The 15641-nt window shown below is 39.0% G+C and overlaps 1 protein-coding gene across 7 annotated transcripts in view; it reads left to right on the top strand.

Moving 5' to 3' along the window:
- The window catches only part of map2 (microtubule-associated protein 2), a 73162-nt gene that overhangs the window by 24070 nt on the left and 33451 nt on the right, over nt 1-15641 (top strand). For all 7 annotated transcript variants that reach the window (XR_004612525.1, XM_034574446.1, XM_034574448.1 and 4 more), the window contains exon 3: nt 7585-7709. The gene's annotated coding sequence lies outside the window, so the exon portion shown is untranslated. The remainder of the gene's footprint in view (nt 1-7584; nt 7710-15641) is intronic.

The raw sequence follows: 15641 nt of genomic DNA on the forward strand, positions 1-15641 counted from the left end.
CTGAATGCCTGGGTACCTCAGGTCTTAAAGGGTTAAATAAGTATTTAAAAAAAAACTAATTAATCTATTCTTAATACTGCAACAAACAGCTCCCTGTGATGTGAAAGGGCTGCTGGTGAAGCCTATCCAACAAATCTATGGAACCCTTTATGCTGCTATGGTTTGCTGAGCCACATGGCTGTCATCAGATGCCCCCCATATAAAACCATTAACCTCTTCTTCCAGGTCATAAGCTCACACAAGCTGGTTGCAGTTCATCTGTCCAGCATGAAATGGTGCAAGACAAATGCTGAAGCCTAAGAGACATAAAAATGTCTCCCCAGAGCTGAGAAGCTTATTGGTCTTTGTCTGCTGGCTCTGTAGGTGATGCAATGCAATGCTGATGCATTAGCACTTGATTTAATTAGATCTTGATATATAGTACCCTGTATGTTGATTATAATAGATCTCTTGGCTATTAAGAGCACTTTCACATCTGAAAGCTTGAACAAAGGTTAATGTCTTGTAAACATTTGACCCAGTTAGTTTTGGTTTCTCATTGAAATTTAGGGAGCTTACTAAATAGTTTTGTTTGACATATGTGTCGTCATCATCTACTGTATGTTGTGTCCACCCATACTTGACATTGACTGGTTTGTAGACGGGCGTGCAGCTGACATCGGGGTGTTGTCAGTTCTGCAGGGATGATCTTTCATTTTTATTTGAGAAAATGTATGAAACGTTAATTTCATCATACTAGCATCACTAACATCAGGTGCAGTACTCTCACTAGTTCGAATGCACCATTGGCATTTAAAAGTACTGTATCTTTGGAGGTAAAAACAATGCAAGCAATCCTGCTAGCTGCTTCAGCTTTGTTTTCATTTTCTATAGTTTATTGCTGTCTCAACTTCCTACAATTGGTCCCAAAGTCTGAACTATCTAAAGTGTTTTCACACTGCAAATAACCAAAAACATGGTTCAGTTTGATGCAGGCCGAGATCGCCTCTTTTGTTTGGACTAAATTTGGTCTGAGGCCCTTTTCACACCTGTTATTCTGGTTCGAACTAAACTGAAAGGTCTGAACGCCTGAACCAAACAAGGTAGGTGTGAAGCTAATATGTAGCTTTCTTCTACAATTTAAAAAAATATTATGCTCCAAAATGTAAATTACACGTCAAAGTATTTTGTTATCCAGACTCATTGAACAGCCTGGCAGCATTGCAGAGATATTCTGATATGAAAAATACTGGAAATTCATCCAGTTTGCACCGATGTGCATTGTACCTTTTTAAAAAGGAATGTGGGCTATGTCTGCTGTTTCAATTAGTCACTAAAGAAGAATAACAATAATTACATAACTTCAGGTTGTGCAGAGTAATTACTCGGAACATGGCATAGCCTGTCTGTGCAACATCTTTGTTCATCGCTTCCTGTCACACCCACAACAAAAAGATAATGGATGTCGGATAAAGTACTTAATCATCGGCCATCAGTCTGTCATCACCCACAGAACTGCTCCTGCATCTACTGTAATGTGCTGTGTTCCTGTTGCTGTAACAACACAACTAACATGAATTTAGAAAATACACATTGAGAGCTTGAGTTTCCTCAAAGATGATAGGAGAGATAAAAGACCTAATGTGTGTTGTATAATAAACCAAGGTTTGACTTTAATTAATTCAGTTGTGATGTACCACACCATCCCTCACATACCCGCACTGTCCACCCAACAACACAACTGTCAATACTAAAACAGTCCTCTGTACCAATAAGGCTGGGAACCCCTGTTCTGAGCAGCTTCCTCATCACTTAACATATATTTTTTATTTGGTCCTAACTGACTGCACGTGACAGCTATTCACTGTAAGTGTTTTATTCTACTTTCTCTCAAAATACTCAATTCAACAATCAGTACTGATATTTCAGATGTTTTTATTCTATCTTTCCACTCCCACCAACTCTTTTGAACACACAGGTATTTACTATTGCCTCGAAAGGCACTGCTGGTCAGTATCTGACAACAATGTGTACATGCAAACACAATCTAAGTATCCGGTGGGGAAAACGTGCAAGCCTCCCTGTCTCTCTCTCCCCTGCTGTCTTTGTGAAGGAAAATGTTAGTGGCATTTCCCAGCAGGTCTGATTCACCTTCTCCTGTTTGTTTAGCTTCTCATCCTCACTCCTCCATCACACATGGTGGTGGCTGAACCAGAAAGGCAGCCAACGCTGTTTTATCACTGAATACTAGGTCTTAAGTAATCAGAAAAACAAAATGAGCAAACGTTATCATGTGTCCAGGTCCATTTGTTTTATAGAGGAGGGCAGGTCTGTGGGTACTTTTAGTGATAAAAAAACTCCTCAGTACACAGTAAGAGATACTATCAACAAATATTGAATTATTAAAAATCTAACTAAATTCCATTAGTTCACTTAATGGATCATGTTATATTCTTTTAATGTATATATGAGGACTCAAAATATTACTCAGACATAAGAAATTACATAAAATAATTTAATGCAGAGTATTCCTACAGTAATTAGGGAACTTATAAAACATCCTACACTCCTCAGATTTGACTCTCTCTCTCTCTCTGCTTGTCCACCTCTCTCTCTGCATCTCTTTTCATCCCTCTCTCTTGTTTCATTTCCACCTCTCCGAGCTCCCGACTGCAATTCAATGTCCTTTGCTCACTTTGTCTTTCTCTCTCCTTCTTCTGTTGTCAATCGTGCTCATACATATTTACTAGGGTTCTTATAAAATATACTTGCATAAGTGCATTCTCATTCTGGATTTGTATTTTTACCTCATTCAGGTTTTTTGGTATGGCCTTCAGAAACAACACTTTCAAAATAGAATGAGACGCAACATGTTTTTTCACGAAAATGTTAAATTTTTAGACTGGATAAAGATCAGTGGTAGTTTGGCTCATAGTTTCATTGGATACACGCCAGTTAAACAACTGTTGAACTCAGTATATTCAGTCTTTTAATGGATGTTGGTTATTTTAAGACATGAATAGCTCGAGAGCTTTTTCACCTCCACTTTCTTTTCCTCTTAATAATCTTATTCCACCCATGTGTCTTTAAGACTGAGTAATGAGAACAGTGGAAATTAAAATGTAAAAAAATGTATAGGTTGAAAAATGTGTTTTAATTGCAGACGATTCTGCTTAATGGATGGAAATCATTGAAAGGCTTCATTGTTTGATTGCATTGTCCAAGTTAGATGGACTAAATTAAAGATAAATAGTACTTAAAGAAGCCTGAGTGAGTTTGGCCTATATACTTACAATCAACTAATTCTTTACTATAATTAAATCAGTTATTTCATCTATTTCATTAACTACATTTTATATAAACCATAAACTGTTACATGGGGGGATTGTGTGGGTCAATACCACAGCCAAAAATGCCAATTTGTGTAAAGCAGGTGGTGTATAAATTTGAAACTGGGATTCCAAAAATGGAATTGTGACCTATGTGATTGTCTCCAAATCTTTTGCAAATAAAACTTAATGATCTCAAGAAGTCAATGCATGTGACAGTTTTTTGATGCTGTCATCTTTCTTTAATGAAGAGCGTATGAGCCTTCACACACACACACACACACACACACACACACACACACACACACACACACACACACACACACACACACACACACACACACACACACACACACACACACACACACACACACACACACACACACACACAGTAGATCAGAGCACCCAGTAATGATAAATGAGAGGCATATCACTTTGTCCAGCTTAAACTCTGAAAATCCCATTGAATAGCCCAGATTTAGCATTTTAGGTATCAATTTCATATACTATATCTTTCCTGAACGTTGCCACATGGACATGCTAAGGAGCTGTATGAAGTTAATGGGTGGATTACTGTCTGTTGAACATTAAGTTCCACCCATGCAGTAATTACTTGTGGGGTAAAAACTTGCCCTCTGTGCTTTGAGGTGACTCAAGATTTCCTCTCTGGTCGTTTCCTTTTTTATCTTCAAGAGAACTTTAAAGTTCTCACTGGTTACAACAGTCTTTTGAGCTTTTTTGGGGGGGTATTTATTACAAAAATGTGGGGTTTGTCTTCAATGTAGTTTAAACTCTATTCAATACGAGAGTCAATACAGTGAGTCATGTTGCTGTGCAGATGTAAAGACTTCAGCTTGCAGAGCACACACTCATTCATAATGTAAGCTTTACATAACCATATGATTCAGAATCAAAGCTTCCATGAATCCATTTTACTGTGTTACTGCATAATCTAAAGCTCCAAACTTTTCCAAGGACTTGAGGAATCAGCACATTTACTGTATTTGAACTCTTTGACCTGATTATGATTACTTATTTTTGATAAAATAAATTTTAATGGTTTATTAGATATATCTGCAATTATTCCGAAAAAAAGACACAATACAGTCAAGTTGATCAGTTTTCTGTTTTGATGATCCACTTCTTGGACACTTCTCTCACAGAAGGTTCTTGGCAGCTACAGATCTACTCTACATGACAGCCCTGGTGGTCTAAACACATGGTAGAACTTAGATCCATGAAGCCTTGCATAGGCTGTAATAACATACTGGACTAATTGGTGAGTGTGTTTGCCAGAGACTGGCCACGGCTCCAGAGCTTCACCAGACCTGCTACTGGTTTCTTCTGCTGTTGACCTGAGTCCCCACAGTTCAAGTTTGTATCTACTCAAGGCATCCACCAAAGATTGTTCTTATTTATTATGAGTCATTTTACTTCAAACATTTCCTTTAATTTAGCATCTTTACAGATTTGTTAGTAGCTTTTTTTAGCTGAACAATAATATCTGAATGATTTATTTGTATGGTCCTTTGATGCCACGTGTGTTTATAGCCCTATAAAAATGATTTGTTTTATTTTTCCTTAAAAAATCTATTCCTCCTGAAAGAGGACCAGAAGGGGTTTTAAAAGAGACAATGAGTGTTAGCACCCCTGAGAGCCATAAGATTTCATAATAAGCTGCAGCGCTGCACCGTCTGCCTGAGGTGAGATGTCTCTTGATGTAATGTGCCATGTACAAACCAACCTGTGTGTTTACTCACACAAATATTTACAGGCATTTTCAAGGTCCTTGTCTGATGTATGACTCACTTGTGACCCTCGACTACTGCTAAGCTGAGGCAAGAAATAAAAATGTCTCTTCTGCTTTTCTAAACATTGTTGGTGTCAAAGCTCTGAGGGTTTGGCTGCGTTGGCTACAGGCCCTCTGCTCTTTCTGTTCTGTATTAAGTATGTTACCTCAATGGAAGGAGTTAAGTCTTGTGGAGATTCTCACTCATCCAGGTCATGGTATATCCAACTGCTAAAAACAGGTCAACTGGACTTGGTTGGGTTTCTTTAAGACGTTTCACCTCTCATCCAAGAGGCTTCGTCAGTCATGACTGACCGCTGGTAGTCTCTGGTATTTAACTAAGGTCGTTAGGAGTCGTTGAGGTTACCTGAGAGGTTGGACCCGTCCGGCTGTTGGTTTCATTGGGAGACGTTGTGGGTCTTTGACCCATCCACCCTCTGTGGGTTATGTGTCCTAAGGTGTGAATTGTATTGAAACTTCCTGGGGGGGAAAGTCAAGACTGGGAAGACAAATGGTTTGAAAGAGGAGTGAAGGAAGCCATCTATGTCAGAGAAACCATCTCTAAACAGAGGAGAAGATTGAAGACACCACCTACCAGCCACATGCAACACAGTCAGGATTTCCATTCTGACATGTAAATGAGAAATACAAATATAGAAAATATCCTAAATACATAAAATGCAATTCCTTCATGGAAACCCTGTATTCACACTTTTTGTCGCCACTGTTCGACATATACCGTCTCGTTCACCGCCTCTCCTCCCTGCTTCACTGGCCGTGTGTCAATGTGTGAGTGAGTGGGGGCAGGGCCAGCTCGGGGCCTGTGTAAACTCCACAGAGGAGATGAGATGAGGAAGCGACACGACTCACTGGAATACAGTGACAGACCAGTTACATGTTTGGCGCACCGGTGCGACCAGGGACATTTTTTTGTTGCACTTGGTTGCATGTGCACTCTGGAGCCCTGCAGACCTTTATTTTACCGACTTTTCCATTTTTTCAGTGATTGAAATAGATTTTGAGATGGAATACATTAACTGAAATCGCAATTCAGTGTGATTATCAGCCAACTGCTGCATTTGCTTTTAGATAAATATATTAGCATCCCAGGTGTGCAAGCATTTTTCATTCTTCTCACCTCCACAACTCCCAACTCCCCTTTTATTCAGTATGACGTAAGAGCATACTCACTTTTTTGTTATATGGTAAAGAAAAGGCTTGTGGTGCTGCTGACTCACTCACTCTGATCTTTCAGAAAAGCTGCAGACCTCATCAGCACTCTGCTCTTAAAGTTGTATTAAACTGTGTATGAGTAAATTTATAATTATTAAGGTGCTGTCCATACTTCTGTTGCAGGACGGGGCAGAAGTGGAATATGCTGGTTATTTCATGATTGTGGCAGTAATGTATCTACTGCAAAGTATGCATATGTGCTTTTACAGAGTTTGATCCTCTACAAATGTCTTTGTTTATACTGGCAATTGTAGTGATTAATGATAAAAGCAGAAGTAGGATAGATACAGTAACAGCTTCTTTTTTTTTAACAGATTGTAATATCAGTTTTGCTGTATAGGCTCTGGCCCCTTCATTAAGTTTAACACTGTCAATAAAACATGACAATTGCTGTTAGCCTGCAGCTTTTCAGTAATTTTGAACCTGCAGGTAAAATGTTTTATATTATTAATAGGTCTGTTATCAATAGGTAGATTCTTTTAATATCCTTGATCTGAGCTCATTTTTCAGAAAATCAAATGCCTTTTTTCTGATGGTCCCTGTATCCAAAGGTGAATTATTAGTGGATGTAGTAGAGAGAATACAGAGTATTCATGACGTTACTCAGTTAGTGTATAAGTATATACTAAGGTGCTTAGTCAACTAAATTTTTTCATTTAAATACATTATGTTCAGGTTTTTCTATGATATTTGTTCATTTGTTTATGTCCATCTTTTTAATCAAGTATGAACTATTTCACCACATCACTAAACAACGAACAAATTATTGTGTTAAACAGTTGGAGTTTATATGCAAATTATCTCCACAACAGATGATATGTGTTTATACTGTTTATAATTGCCAGTTTGTTATATGCACCTTACTGGAACATATGCAGTCTTATACAACAGCTCCAAAATAAGTTTTTAATGCAACCCACGATCATTAATCCTGTACCTATTCCCTGGTGTATTTTTATGGTCTTTAAAGCTCGGACAGAGATCTGTATGTAATCTTTCATCTTTCGTGCCTCTGCTGTGTGGAATAGCTAAAAGAAACATAGCTGGAATTAACCAGTTTGGTTTGGTCCCCTTTTCTCTTACCAAATATTGCCAAAATCTGTTGACATTATTGCATTATGTGCTCCAGCTATCTTTCTTTCTTTCTGTTGTCCCCCAGAAAAGAAGATCTTTGCTAATATGGTATTGAGAAATAAAACAAATATATATATTATATTATATATTTATACTGATGTTCTTTTTCATAATTAACAGGTGCAGCTGTGATCCTGGCCCCACTTGACTTTCAGTAATCTTCTAAAAATCCTGACACCAACCCTGTGAGATTTGGAGAGAGGGCAGCTTGTGTCACCTTCTCAAGTCCTAGAACAACTGACCAGGTAAGGATGCCTGATCTGTTGCCAAATGAGGTTGCTGTTTTCTAAGATTGCAAAATCACAAACTAAATTTGTCTGTGCAACAATTTAGCCCCCGGATCTTGTAAGAAATGATTATCTTCCTGCAAAAAGACATCCTGCCCCATCTTCCTTTGCACAAGCTCTTGTTACTTCCCATTACACCTCTCACGTCTCTGCACTAGCTGACTAAGACTTGTTTGTCACTTTTCATGTAGGTGTTATATGTGAGCATTATCTCTCTCCTCAATTGCATTCATTACCATTTAAACTAAAATATTGAATATACTTAATTTCAGCCTCAGTGTGCAGTATCATTACCTTTGTTTTCAGAGATTAACCTGAAGCACATGCACCAACACTTTTGGTTTTACCCTCCTGTTTACCTATAACCTAGCTATACCCCTTAAATATTACAACTATAACCTTCACATGAATGTGACATTTTAGGCTAAAATACAATAATCTAAAGCTAAAATACACTCATGTAGCCCAGACCATGTTTCTGCTCTTATGCTATAATATTGTTAGCAATATGATGATGAGAGGTAAAGCATTATTGTGCACCATTATTGCTGCGGCGCCTCACCATGCCTGATTGAATGACGCTAAAACCCCATACAGGATCAGCACTGAAACCTTTTCAGAACCACATTCATTTATCCTTAACATTTGAGACATGGTGAATACCTGTCAGAAAGAGAAAAAGAAACATTTTAGAGACAGAGCGACTGAAAGTACCTTCACAAATGAAAAAGCTGTGTGGGTGGATGTACATGTGAGTGCAGGCTGCTAGGAGCTGTGAGTGGGAAGTGGGTATTGAGTGGGAAGAGAAGAGCTGCTTTAGTGAGACAATCAGCACCAAGGCCCACTGAATCGCAGTCGTGCTTTCATGGCTTCTCTTTGTTTTCTGCATTCGTACAAAGACAGAGTTCCAGGTAGTGGATGGTGGGTTAGAGTTGATATTTTTTAATGTGCGTCTGCCATTAGCTATTTATGCATGTATATATGAGGGTCAGGAGGTTGTTCTCCCTCCTATTATTTTCATGCAAATCACGAGCAATCAAGTTTTCAAGGCGAGACAATATCAGGATGTAATAGTCTGGACAGAAACACATAATGGTCAAAATGTGTTAAAAAGTGAAACATATTGGGAAACTTTCAACTAAAACAACTAATTCAAGTTTTACTAAGAAGCAATTTGATTGTCTCTGGTTTGTGCCATGGTCTGATTTGCATTCATCATGTATAACTAACATAAAAAAGTCATCCAGTGGTTGCTGATTGATTCCAAAAGATATGAAAAAGAGAATTACTCATTGTAACAAAAGTCCATATTTAGTGAGAACCCAGTAGCCTTAAAGATATATTTAATAATTCTCCATTAAAATGTCTACTATGACATATATTGTGTTGACTAGTGTACTGACATTATCCAAAATGTTTCCAACAATGTTCAAACCCATAAATCCACAATTTTGTTCACGGTAATTGGACGTTTCATTTTGTTCGCCTTTTAATTGCGTCATATCCACTTTATTCGGGGCTTTGCCCGACTCTGATATATCTTCAGTGACATGTAACTAAGGAAAAACACACTTCTAACGTGAATACAATTTTAATACGTTACCTAATGTATTATTGTTTTAGAGAGACCCCTAGTGGCCGAAGTTAGTGTAGAAATAAAAAAGATACAAACGAAAAATGTAACATAAAGATAAAAAAAATGTTGACAAGCTCAAATCAGTATCGTTGAGGAGGGATGCTCCGGACTGAAGTGGCTCTACTCTAATACCATAATTCCTGAAATGACGCTTCTAAGAGGCATTTTTTTATGCTACTGTTCAGCATCTTTTTCCTTTCATGTTAAATAATCATAAGTGGGTATTGAAGCTGCATTTACCATAGACCTTGACACTGTAAGCTTCTCTAATCAGGTCTTCTTATAACAACGTCTCGAAGCAGGCATGAGGTGAGTTTCATTTCAGGTTTTCAGAAAGGATAGTGACGAGGAATAAAAAAAGATAATTCAGTCCAACATAATGTGAAGAATTATTCACAAAGAGAATGACTCATAAACCTTTGTTATCTTAAGCTTAGCATTAACACGGAAACGACTAGTCTGGCTTTGTCATAACAAATCTAAGTACTTATCTACTAGTACTACTTCTACTAACACCACTAAAGTTAATTATGCTATGCTTAATTTGTTTAAGCATAGCATTGTTCATGCAAAATCCAAAATGTTAAGTTGACAATTACCTGTTTTACTTGGGGTTACGTGGCAGATTATTTTTGGCCAGGAGCTGTTTCCAGGCAACCAGCTGAGCCTTCAGAAGGTTTATGGTCCTTGCCAAAGAAGGGCACATTATTATCCCCTAAAGATGGTGAGTTGTTTAGTTGTGTTTCCAGTCTTTATGCTAAGCTAAGCCAGCTAGCTGCTGACTTCAGATGTATATTTAACCTTTATGCATGAGAGTGGTACTTATCTTCTCATTCAACTCTTGGCAAGTGAGTAAATAGACTTAATAAGAAAAATTCCAGACTCACTTAGGCATGCATACATATATCCCTACTCTCAAATATCTGCTTGACATATATCTGCATGAGACATTTATTTAGACATGTATGAACACACACACCCAACACAACACACACACACACACACATACACACACACACACACACACACACACACACACACACACACACACACACACACACACACACACACACACACACACACACACACACACACACACACACACACACACAAATGCTCAGAAGAATCCAATCTTGCATCCCAGAGCTCCACTCCTGCTCTCAGGCTTCTGCATTGAAACGACCCTGAAAGGAGAGCCCTGCAATGCAGCATCTGTGTGACTCACACACACACACACACACACACACACACACACACACACACACACACACACACACACACACACACACACACACACACACACACACGCGCGCGCGCGCACACAAGCACTGTGGTATGGTGGCTCGTGAAAGCGCTCAGATCGTAGGAGGGAGATGAGGAGAGAGGGAGAGCAGAGTGAGGGGAGAGATGAAGCGTGTTGAGAGGTGGTGGAGGAGGAGGAGTGAGTAGGAAGATGAACAGTGATGGGAGGAGGTGGAGGAAGGTGAAGAGGGAAGAAGCAATAACAGGTGGGAGGATAATTCATAGGTGAAAGGAGGCTTAGAAATCAGATAAAATGATGTGAAGAAGCTGATAAGAGCCATGGAAATGACAAATGGAGTTCTTAATTATCTTGCTGATTACTTCGGCCGGGCCCAAGTTTTGTGGCTGATGCATTCACAGTTTATCAGTCTTGCTTCATCTTTTTATTGAAGCAAATGAGAAATACTACAATATTTACCGCTTGCAGGTCCATCTACAGAAAACATTTAATTACTCTAAGAGGTTGTCTTTAGAATTTTGCTTTGCTAATTGCTATTTTTATAGTGCGAGAATGATCTGCAGGAGTAGCTTGTATTATAGCCTTCAATCTGCCAATAACTGAAAGCTCCTGCTTGATAATTTCATGAGCGAAGATAATTTTTGTTACCATATAAAAACCCTTGATATAAAAATTTAGTAATAAAATAGTAATCCTACAACACAATAAACAGAAAAGACAGCCAGATTTAAATCCATGTAAACTAACCAAACACCCCAGTTTCTCTTATTCTGCATGTGTTACAACCAATGCACTTATTACAACAGGATTATTGATTGATAATGATACATTAATATAAAGAAATTATTAATGTCATTGAAACTTTAAATCTGGCTTTTATGGTCAAATAAATTTTAACCTTTGAATTTTTATTAATTTCAGCAAGCACTCGTCCTTGACAGTGGCCTAGCTGAAGCAATGCTGGTTCCACTTCACTAAGGTTTTCTTGCAACATGATGACTGACGAGTGCATTAGTTTCAGTCATTTTGTATAGATTGTGCCTCACTGGGAAACTACAGTTAGAATAATTGAAGGTTACAGTTTTCCCTCCCTTGTTAATTACTGTGAAGGCACTGAACTGATCATTTTTATAGTACTGCAGCTCAGTGGATGCAATTCTCTGATTGTACTGGGCAGCATACAATACAAATGTGTGGGTTGAATATGAAGAGGGGAGTTGCTGGAAACCATCATGGTGTTTTTCCTAATTTCCTTCTCTGGTTAGAAAAAGAACATTGCAAAAATCTCCTTTTGTCTTTGTCTTATTTAATAGTGGGGCGGTGCAGTGGTTAACACTGTCACCTCACAGAAAGAAGGGGTTTGACCAGCCAGGGCTCTTTTGTGTGGAGTGTGCATATGAGTTGTTTTTTTACTCTGGCTTCCTCCCACAGTCCAAATACATGCAGCTTGGGTTAAGTGGAGACTCTAAACTGCTTGTAGGTGTGAATGTGTTGTTGTTTGTCTTTGTATGTCAGCCCTGCGATATGCTGGTGACCTGTCCAGGCAATATCACGCCTCTCGCCAAGTGTCAGCTGGGATTAGCTCCAGCTCTCCCCTGGTCTGTTCATCTCTTTCACCAAATGACCTATTTCCAGTTTTAAATCAGAGAGAGTGGAGGGAGAAGTACCCTGAGTGATCTATTCTGAGGACACAGTGTGGAAAAGTGCCCCCTACAGCAGCATGATTTTCAGGTTTTCTGATACAAAAAACACTTCTCAAGTAATATATCTGGTTGGTTGACTCAAATCTTTGATACAACGAAAAACATGCAACATTCTTTTGCTGGAATACATTTCATCACGTCACATTAACAGTGAAACATGTATCTTGTCACAAATAATTTCCTTGGAAAAGATGCCGCAGTTAGTTTGAGCTACAGTAGCTGAAAGGTTCAGAGAAATTTGGATATTGAACGTGAATACTCATCCTTCTGTGTACTTGTAACACTTTCATAACACTTCAGTTTCATGCTGCAGTACATGCCAGAGTACATGGAAAAATTGGGGATACTTGGATTGACATTATGATATAAATATGAATGATTAAGATGCACTGTAACTTCAAATATGAAGCTATAATCACAGTTTGGGTTCATACATACATACTGGACATGTTGCCTAGCAACCAGTTTGATTGGCTCCTGTTGAAAACCCTGCAAATAGCCTGGTGGGAAAAACATACATCAGAATCATTCAATATTAAGAACAAGTATAAATATATCATACAGATAAGTTCTTCTTGAATTCTGAATTAATTGTTTTTTAATACAGCTCTGTTGCACTGCTTGAAAAACACATTATATTGACATCAGATGTATTATTATTATTATTTCGTTATACTAACAATACCCCAAAATAAAGCCCAATTTATTCATGCACATTAAGCTACTAAAGTATAGAGCCAGCACCTGATGTCACGTCTGGAGCTTTGTTTCATAGACTTTTGCTGAAACGTTTTAGTTTCTTATACCACTATTATCCATACTGTCATATTGTGTTGCTATGCACTTATGTTCTTACCATGATATTTTTAAGACTATCTCTCAGAATGCATTGACTATTATGTAGAATATTACAATATGCAGTAATACCATTTCAATTTGTACAGTTATATCTTTGAAGATCCACTGTTTCAGTCAACAGTGTTCAGAAAAGGTCAACTTCTGTTTTACTCATTTATTTACCAAAGAAAATTTAAGTACCAGTAAAACATAGCTCCCAGAAACCAGCTTTGATATTACACTCATGATACTAACACTCCCTTTGCTCTCAAAAGAGCCTCAGCTCCTTGTAGAATGGATTCTACAAGAGGTCGGAAACATTCACTTGAGATTCTCCTTGATGTTGACATGATAGCATTGCATAATCTTTGTAGATCTGTCACACATTCACATTCAAGCTGCCAGTCTCCTGTTCTACCACATCCCAGATGTGTTCTGCTAGATTCAGATGGTGTGACTGGGGAGGCCACTGAAGTTCACTCATTGTTGTGTTCATGAAACTAGTTTGGGGACAACTTTTGCTTTTGGCAACAATACTCAGATAGATTGTTTCATGCAAACGATGATTGATTGGTTTTAAGGATCCAAATTTTGCCAAGAAAACATTCCCTGCACGATTACACCAGCACCAGCAGCCGGGACTGTTGACACAAGGCAGGTTGGGTGTAAGCTGTTGGTGCCAAACTCGAACTCTACCATCTGCAGCCTCAGCAGAAATCCACATTCGGCGGACCAGGCTGCATGTTTCTGGTCTTTATCTGCCAAGTGTTGGTGAGTCTGAGCCTTAGATTTCTGTTGTCTGGCTGACAGGAGTGGAACCTCGTTGTTGTTGCTAATGCACCTGTTCGACAAGTAGTTTGTTTAGTTTCTGAGATGTTTTCCTGCCTAATAGAGTTGTCAAGAGTGGTTTTCTGAGTTACTGTAGCCTTTCTGTCAGCTTCAACCAGTCCAGCCATTCTCCTCTGACCTCTCTCCTTGACAAGACATCTGTGTCCATAAAACTGCTGCTCACTGGATGTTTTTCTGTTTTGCACCATTCTGAGTAAAAACTCCAGAGAATGCTGTACATAAAAATCCCAGGTGATCAGCAGTTTCAGAAACAATCAGTCCGTCTGGCAGTGCACTGCTGCCACACGATTGGTTCATTTGATGATTGTACGATGTAGATGTTTTCCTAGTAAAGAGATGCATTATAAACTGCTGAGTTTTAACAATCGTTCTATTGCATTTTAAAGTACTTGGTGTAAAGAGGTTGGCCTGAGTTAAATCCTAAAAATGTGATCCTGATGTTTCATCTTGAGGATGAACAGAGTACATGTTACGATTGTAAGTGTCCAGTTGTCCTGTGGTCTGCTCTATATTCAGTTCCATTCTGTGCATGGTGCAGGGAGAGACTTAGTATCCCTCTGGCAAAGAGCCACAGGCTTTATGCCAAGTGCAGCTGACCTGCTGTCTACTGAGGTGCCTGATGTCTAACTCTGTCATATCACCAGCTCACACAGTCACTTCCCACTGGACATGATGCCTGGAGGACAGTATATCATCTGGGCAATATATATTGTGATCCACAATTGTCTGTATTCCACTTTTCTCCATCATTTTCTTACTTAATTAACCTTGAGTAGATTCTTCTTATTACTCCCCCCTGTTCTCTCTTGTTAACTCTCTGCACCTGTCTCCTTGCTACTCACTGTTAATGATACCCTAGATTTTCCACATCATACTGTACACCGCAGTGTATGGTGAGAAATAGGCCAAATACAATGCATCTTAATGAGCAGGGATGAGACACAGTACTGCATTGCGTCGCCAGATTATGTTTTATGCTGATGATAGAGGTGCCGTTTCACATGATAATGTTTTCTAATGCCTCCCTAATCTCAAGACCCAGCATGGACTGTGTATAATGATTTGTAATAGTCCCAATTTATTGTTTCATGCTTTGGCCCAGCAGGTGGTGCTGTTTCATTTACACAACACACCCTTATTCACAAACAGGCAGACTATACACTGAACAGCTCGACAGGCCTCCAGTAAGCCAGGCAACAATGTCTTCCCTCCTCCTTCACCACCACTGTCACCCAGAGCCTGCCCACCACTCAGCATGGTGTTGTTCGGTCTGGATATCAGCCACAGAGGTTTAAGTGACCTTCATCATCAGACAGGGAGCACTGAGACGCAGCATCAGGACAGCAGGCTCATTCCTCTATTTTATGACTTTTAATATCGAGAGTGTTCTTCGTGGAGCAGGGGCTCAGTTGGTGAACAAGAAACAGAAGAGACAGTGACAGCGAAGGGACGGTCTAAAATATACTGCTGTGGTTTTTTGGGATGGAGACTGAAAGAGTATTTGGTAAGGAGGCTGTGCTGCGGAGTCTCTGTACAGACTTCATTCACACTGATGTTCCCTTCAAAGCCAAGTCATGCAAAGCTTCATTGACTCTGCACTTTGA

Source organism: Hippoglossus hippoglossus, chromosome 21 (genome assembly GCF_009819705.1).
Source record: "Hippoglossus hippoglossus isolate fHipHip1 chromosome 21, fHipHip1.pri, whole genome shotgun sequence".
In the NCBI taxonomy this organism is placed as follows: domain Eukaryota; kingdom Metazoa; phylum Chordata; class Actinopteri; order Pleuronectiformes; family Pleuronectidae; genus Hippoglossus; species Hippoglossus hippoglossus.